The 7943-nt window shown below is 41.3% G+C and overlaps 1 pseudogene; it reads left to right on the top strand.

The window, feature by feature from the left end:
* Positions 1 to 1797: 1797 nt before the first annotated feature.
* Positions 1798 to 2410, top strand: LOC128780687 (NEDD8-conjugating enzyme UBE2F-like; annotated as a pseudogene).
* Positions 2411 to 7943: the final 5533 nt, after the last annotated feature.

Genomic DNA, 7943 nt, shown 5'->3' with positions numbered 1-7943 from the left:
TAAGCAGTCTTTGGGACAACTTCAAGAGGCCGAACATTTTCATCATAGGAGTGCCAGAAGGAGAAGAGGAAGAGCAAGAAATTGGAAGTCTATTTGAAAACACAATGAGAGGAAACTTCCCTAATCTGGTGAAGGAAATGGACATGCAAATCCAGGAAACACAGAGTTCCAATCAAGTTGGATCCAAAGAGGACCACACCAAGACATATTGTAATTAAAATGCCAAAGGTTAAAGATAAAGAGAGAATCTTAAAAGCAGCAAGAGAAAAGCAGAGAGTTACCTACAAAGGAGTGCCCATAAGACTGTCAGCTGATTTCTCAAAAGAAACTTTGCAGGCAAGAAGGGGCTGGCCAGGAGAATTAAAAGTGCTGAGAGGCAAGGACCTACAACCAAGATTACTCTATCCAGCAAAGCTATCATTTAGAATGGAAAGGCAGATAAAGGGCTTCCCAGACAAGGTAAAGCTAAAGGAGTTCATCATCACTAAGCCCTTATTATATTAAATGTTAAAGGGACTTAGTCAAGAAAAAGAACTATCAACATTGTTCTATGAACATTAAAATGACAACATTAATAATGATACTAATAATCATCAATAGCTAAAACTAAAAAACCAAAATGAAAACAAATGAAGCAAACAACCAGAACAGAAACAGAATCATAGGTATGGGGAGGGTTATCAGCTGGGAGGGGGAAGGGAGGGAAGGGGAGAAAATGGGGGAAATGGTGCAGGGATCAAGTAGCAAACTGGTAGGGACAAAATAGATAAGGGGATGTTAAAAATAGTATAGGAAAGGGAGAAGCCAAAGAACTTACACGCACAACCCATGGACATGAACTAAGGTGGGGGCGATTGCTGGAGGGAAGGGCAGTACTGGGCAGAGGGGGACAAAGGGGAAATAAATTGGGACAAGTGTAACAGCATAATCAATAAAATATACTTTAAAAAAGTAAGTGGGTGCTTTACACACAGGAGTCGTTTATACTCTTCTTTCTTGTAATGTTCAATAAACTACATTCTTTTGTTTAAAAAAATGTTCTGGCACATTACTTCCACTGCATTCTATTGGTCAAAGCAAGTCATAAGCCCAGACTAGATTCACAGGCCAGGGAAATAGACTCTACTTGAAAGGAGGAGTGGCAAAGTTGCAGCCAAACAGAGTGACATATTGGAGACCGTTTCTAACATACCTCCTCCCAAGATTCAGTCACCCCCTCTAAGCCACCAGTGTCTGGAAATCCCGTTAAAGATGGGCTTTATGTCCTCCACCCTCTGGGGTGATCCAGCTTACCTCTGTGGACCTGCCATGCCTAGCTGCAGTGGAGTCCTTCCCCTAAAACACACACACACACACACATACACACACACACAGCCTCTTAACTGCCTCTCCAACCTTGAAAAGGGCTCAGAATAGAAGAATGAAGTCTCCTTTGCCCAAAGGAGAGGGGGGAAGAGGAAGGCTAATAAAACCATTGTGCCCTGGCTGGTGTGGCTCAGTGGACTGAGAACCAAAGGGTTGCGGATTCAATTCCCAGTCAGGGCACATGCCTGGGTTGCTGGTCAGGTCCCTGGGTGACGGCATGCAAGAGGCAACCGGTTGATGTATCTCTCATACCTCGATGTTTCTCTGTCTCTCTTTCTACCTCCCTTCCCAGCTCTCTAAAATTAAATAAATAAATATATTCTTAAAAAAATAACATAATCATGAGAGGCTGCATTGCTTGCCAGGCCCAGCATGGGGTTGGTCTCTGGGCTCACCGCACCTGTGTCTGGGTGCCCAGAGTACACAGCAGTAATGCTGATGCTGACCAGCGACTTGAAGTGGGATGACTGTCTTGAATCGTCCAGACTTTAGTGTGACTCACCTCAGATGGTTTCTGTGACAGACAAGCTGCTTATTACAGAAGTTGCAGTTAATTTACCTTATACATGTGAAGTGCATTTTCTTGATCCAAACAAGCTTCATTGCTTTCAGCCAACTGTAACTCCAGATGAGGGTTACTACCAAGGTGAAAATTTTCAGTTTGAACTTGCATTTCCCACTGTGTACAACATGGCACCTCCCGAAGCGAATGCTTGACCAGGATCTGGTACCCCAACTTCACCAGGACAGGTGAGATAGGCCTAAGATTACCAGGAGAAAATTTGATTGATGGCCCTGGCTGGACTCCCACCAGAGAACACTGAAGGAATTTGTTCAAAAATTAAACTCTTTATTTACTGATCTTTTGAATTGTGATGATCCATTGAATACTGAAGCTATATAGAGAACACACTTGCAGGACAAGGAGGACTTCCAGAATAAAGCTGGAGCCTTCCTTAAAGTGGCGTGCCAGATGACAGAAAGAAAAGATAGAGAGAGAAGATGGCAGGACCATGGATGGTGTGTTACAAATTTGTCTTTCTAAAGTGAAACAACAAAACAACACAAGCCTCTTGTCTCCCCAGTCCTCACACTCACTCTCATTCCCACTGGATTGTCCCAGTCCCGGGACCATTTGTCCTGAAGAAGGACAGCTTCATGACTGCCCATGTTGACCCTTTGAAACCATACTGCATAAGATGTTGATGAAATTCTCAATAAGTTTTAATGAACGCAAAATTGAAGCTAGAGCCTGCCTCTTCTCTTCTTAAACAAATCAGTTCCCTGCGCAAGTGACTGTAATGATGTGTTCAGTGCAACTCGCAGATCGGCAGTAAAAAAACCTGCCACACGCTGTGATTGGATGCAAATTCTCTTAGCTTCTTCCTCAAATGTTGGCTCTGCCTAAATGTTGCAACGTTTCCCAGAATGCATGGAATCATTTACTGTACATCTCTTGATGAAAAGCTGGTTTTATTTAATGTGAGTCTATTTTGAAACAGATATGTAATTTGTACAATTGAATGTTTCAATTACTTTTTCTATTCTCATTTATTTTATATTTTCATTGCATAAAGCAGACAGAAGGATGTTGGGTAAGACCATTTGAGATCTTGCTCTCCAGCACCTGTCATCAGTTTGGCTCAAATTAACTACAAAATTTTTTTCAAAAACAAAAAAAAGATGCTGAGTCAAGCAACTATTAAAGTGAACTTCAAAGGAAATATGAAAGACACACTGTTCAAATGCAACAAGAATCTGACTTTTAAAAATCAGCTCTTATTTTCAGGACCAGATGTGGAAAGGCAGTTTTGGAACCCTTTGAAGCTACACCTGGATAATTAAAATAAAAACAAAAGCAGGAGTCATTTCTCACAGGCTGACCTGGCTGGAGCCAGGGTGGGGAGTTCGGTGTTCCTTGCTGGTTGGGAAGATCATAACCCAGCAGGGAATGCCTGTGTAGCTACTGTGTGATCGGAAAGCCAGGCCCACGCTTGCCCCAGAAAGAGAAGAGATACCTTGGGAATAGCACAAACAACGTCTGATGCCACTGAGACAGTACCTGTGCCCTTCTTCTGCGTTTGCTATGTGATTCCATGCACTGTGTGGGGGGTTAGCATCCCAGACATTGGAGGACCAGGAACCAGCACGGGAATACAGCCACACTCAGCTGGGTTAACAGAATTCAGGGGAACACTGAAGAGAGGCAAAGGGATTTATCCCAGCATTTAGACATTTGAATCAGTGAAACCTAATACAAAAATAACTTTCAATTAGCAGTGGTTGGAGAAAGAGGTGACAGAACTTACTTTTCACCATTATTTATCATGATAACTAACATATTTTAAAACTATGTGCCAGAAATGTGCTAAAAGCATAAAAACCATCTTTGTGGGTCATTAACAAAATCCTTACAAAACTACGGATTTAAAAAACAAACTATGTGAGGTGATGGATGTGTTAACTAACCTTCTTGTGATAATCACTTTGCAATATATACATCAATAAAATCACCATGCTGTACACCTTAAGCTTACACAATGTTTTATGTCAGTTATTTCCCTATAATGCTGGGAAAAAGAAGGAAGTACTTCTGGCTATTACAGTTTATATCAGACTGCTAAACAATGAAAGTTCAATCGAGTAAATTTGAAGATCTAATTGGCTTTATGAAATGATTCATGAATTGGAAGCATCCCATCTAGCAACTAGAAGAACCTCTGAGGGACGGTGAGGGACAAATACCATGTGATCTCACCTTTAACTGGAACATAATAAATAGAAAAAAAAAAGGAAACAAAATATAACCAGAGACACTGAAGTTAAGAACAATCTAACAATGGACGGGGGGAGTGGGGAGTGGACAGTGAGGAGAGGGGATTACAGGAACTACTATAAAGGACACGTGGACAAAATCAAGGGGGAGGGGGGAGGGGGGGAGGGAGGGGGTTTGGATGTGGTGGGGTGGAGGGATGGGGAGAAAAGGCACACAACTGTAATTGAATAACAATAAAAAATTTAAAAAAAAAAAGAACCTCTGAGGGGTTGTTCAAAATGGAAGGTTTCACAGGCAGAATGGTATGGCGAGGAAATTAACAGCAAAAGAAAAGGAAGAATTATTGTTAGGCCAGGTCATCTTCTTTGCGGAGGAAGGGAATGGCAGGGTCTTCTTCATACAGATTACCTCGCTGATAGAGATCAGGAAATTCCAGACCGGTTAGTTTAAAATTCCACGCCTGGGCGAGCTGAAATTGCTATTACGTTAGTTATTAAGTTCTGGTTTGGTGATGTGGCTTAGCAAAAGTGACTCGTTTTAGCCTGTTGGTGGTAGTGTTGGTGGTGTTGTTTTAACAAGACCAAATGTCACACCGAGAATAACAATAAGCATTGAATTAACCAAAACAAACAAACAAGGAAACTATGAACTGCGCACACTTGTTAAGTCCATTTTATAGTTGGGGAAATTAAGATTCAGAGAAAGTGATTTGCCCAAGATCACAGCTGGCAGATTAAAGGACAAGGGTTCCAACCCAGGTATCACTGAGCCTAGAACCTGCTTGCTGGTTTATCTGCTGTGCTCCAGCCGACTCTTAAAAAGGTATTATTGGTGTTAGGCTACCCATGGTCTTTCCTTAAAGGTCAGTCCTTCACTCTAAGATTATATCCATTATACTTTTTCTCCAAAGATTTTTACTTATTTATTTTTAGAGAGAGGGGAAGGAAAGGAGAAAGAGAGGGAGAGAAACATCAATGTGTGGGTGCCTCTCATGCGCCCCCTACTGGGGACCTGGCCCACAACCCAGGCATGTGACCTCACTGGAAATCGAACCAGCAACCATTTGATTCACAGGCCCACGCTCAATCCACTGAGCTACACCAGCCAGAGCCCCTTTGTACTTTTTAAATTGTTGTTAAAGGTCCTCTTTAAAAGTAAAGTGATCATGATATTAAAGGTTATTTTCTTATTAACCCCTACTCAGCAAACTTGAAATGACTGAATTTATGACAGTTTTTCAATTGTAAAAATGTGTTTCTTTTAATTTACTGCTCTGTGGAAGCCCAGAGTGTGAAAATTAGTGACCTAGATTTTAGGACACAAAGAATGAAGAGAACATGAAAACTAAATCAGGCCAGCACTCGTGTGTACACACACACACACACACACACACACACCCAAGTGTCAGTGTGTAAGAAGGGAGTGCTGCAATGGAAAGTGCAGGTCTCGGTAATAGTCTAAATTCCGCCCGTCTGAGCTCATCTTGAATGTGACAAGGGAAAGGCAGAGACTCATAAACCCAGTGTTTACCCCACAGACAGTTTTACAGAATCATGGGATATAACTGAGAGTTAAAGGTGTGGGAGTCCATACCTGTTTGTGGGTTCACACCAGCCCTTGCTGAAAATGTGGTTCCTTCTAGCCAAACCAAACAGAAGATTCTAGATAGAATTCTGTTCTTCATCCTGGTTTATTCTAGTTGATAAATGAACAAATGATGCCCTTGGTGATGGAAAACAAGCGAAAATGGCACCATTGAACTTGAAAATTTGTCCTTAAGCTTTAATTCACACAGAAATGATATTTGTTTTAACGTGATGGCCACAGAATACTAGAAGTTTATTGTGCAAATTTACAAAAAGTAAACCACAGCCTTTTGAGGGTAAGGGCTCTGGAGGTTTTTTAAAATTGTCCAAGCTCCTAAGAATAGGATACTATTTTGTAAATTACCACTTTGACTGCCCAAATTGTACTGTACTAAACTAAAGTCAAAGTAATTCCTCAAATGCCTGCATAATTTGATGGCGAAATTCTATGCCAGGTATGTCCAATAACTCATAACCCACTCCATAGTTGGAATTCAAAAGTAATTTGATCTTGCAAACTAGAAAATATTTCTTCAAATGTTTCCAGGAAAGGCCATCAGTTAAGAGTTATTTATAAAAATAGCCACAGGGATGTAAAGTACAGCATAGGGAATACAGTCAAACACTTTATAACAAACGTGTAAGGTGTCAGAAGGGTGTTAGACTTACCTGGGGTGATCAGTTGGTAAGGTAAATAAATGTTTAATCACTAGTTTAATCACCAAAACTAATATAATATTGCATGCCAACTGTAATTGGAAAATAAATTAATTTAAAAAAAATAAAAAAAAACTAAGGAAAGCTATTAATTTTCCACTAACTAATAAATTGAGAGTCAGTGTATACAATTTAACAGAATAAATATATTATAGCAGTGGTTCTCAAACTTTGGCCTGATCAGAATCACTTGGGAAGATCATTAAATGACAAACCAATGGCCCCTATCCTCAGACTTTGGGATTTAGTAGGTCTAGAATGGGCTATGAGAATCTGCATACCTAACAAGCTCTCAGCTGATGCTGAGACAAACTGACCATATTACAGAGATGTGGAAATACTGGCAATTAGGCTAACTATGAAAGGGACTTAAGTTCTTTTTCATCCAGGGACAAAAGGGGCTCAAAATGCAGCTCTGGCCTAGAAAACAAACCAAGCTTATCTATGGGTTTTTTTCTTTGGGGTTTGTGCTTGTCAACAGTGCTGGGGTGGGGGTAGATTCCAGCAGATTAAGAGGATGTTGATGTCATATTTAAATATGTGAAACTAGGTTGCTGGAATTACCAGTTTATGAGTGTGGTGGGTATCACAGGCATTAAAATGTCACCTCATTCTAGCGTCTGTGCCCTGGCTTCCCTGCAACCTTAAAAACGTAAAAAATATATATATCTTCACTCTGATCTATTCCCTCAAGGCCCAAGGTGTGAACTAGGTCATCTGGTGATGAAACTTACAAACATTTTACATGTAATAAAAACCAGAAAAAAAACCCAACACAACTTTACATGTTATTTGCCATCAACAGGATGTAAAACATAGGAGTGTATTAATAGTCTTGGATCTTCGCTTCTGGTCAAGATGATGGTGTAGGCAGACACGGCTTGCCTCTTCACAAAACCACATCAAATTACAACTAAAATACAGAACAACCATCGCTCAGAACCAACAAAAATCGAGTTGAATGGAAGTCTGACAACTACAGAATTAAAGAAACCACATTCATCCAGACTGGTAGGAGGGGCTGGCCACACATCCTGTGGATAAAAATTAGGGAGGGATATCTCACGAGCAAGGAGACCCATTCCCACACCAGGCTCCCTAGCCCAAGGTTCCAGAGCCAGGAAGATAAGTCCCCACAACTTCTAGCTGCAAAAAACAGTGGGGATAGAATGGGTGAAAGAAATTACTGGAGCCCCAAGCAGTTCCTCTTAAAAGAACCCACACGCAGACTCAGCTACACAGACTCACTCCCTCTGAGCTCCAGGCCCAGGGCGGCAGTATGAAGGGCACCAGTAATATACAAGGAGAGGCTGAAGTGTTCAACATCGGGGCAAGCAGAGGCCATTGCCCCTTTTCTGGGCTCTCCCTCTATAGAGCCCGCAGACTGGTGAAGTATCTAAGATTCTACCAACCTGGCTAACACCATTTGACCTGCTTTGGAGATCCCCAGAGACTCCACCCCACCCAACTTATGGCCCCACCCAAGCTGCCTTTCCATA

The sequence above is a fragment of the Desmodus rotundus genome, chromosome 4 (genome assembly GCF_022682495.2).
Source record: "Desmodus rotundus isolate HL8 chromosome 4, HLdesRot8A.1, whole genome shotgun sequence".
NCBI classification, from domain to species: domain Eukaryota; kingdom Metazoa; phylum Chordata; class Mammalia; order Chiroptera; family Phyllostomidae; genus Desmodus; species Desmodus rotundus.
The sequence above is the reverse complement of the archived record's forward strand: the minus strand, read 5'-3'. Positions and strand labels throughout refer to the sequence as shown.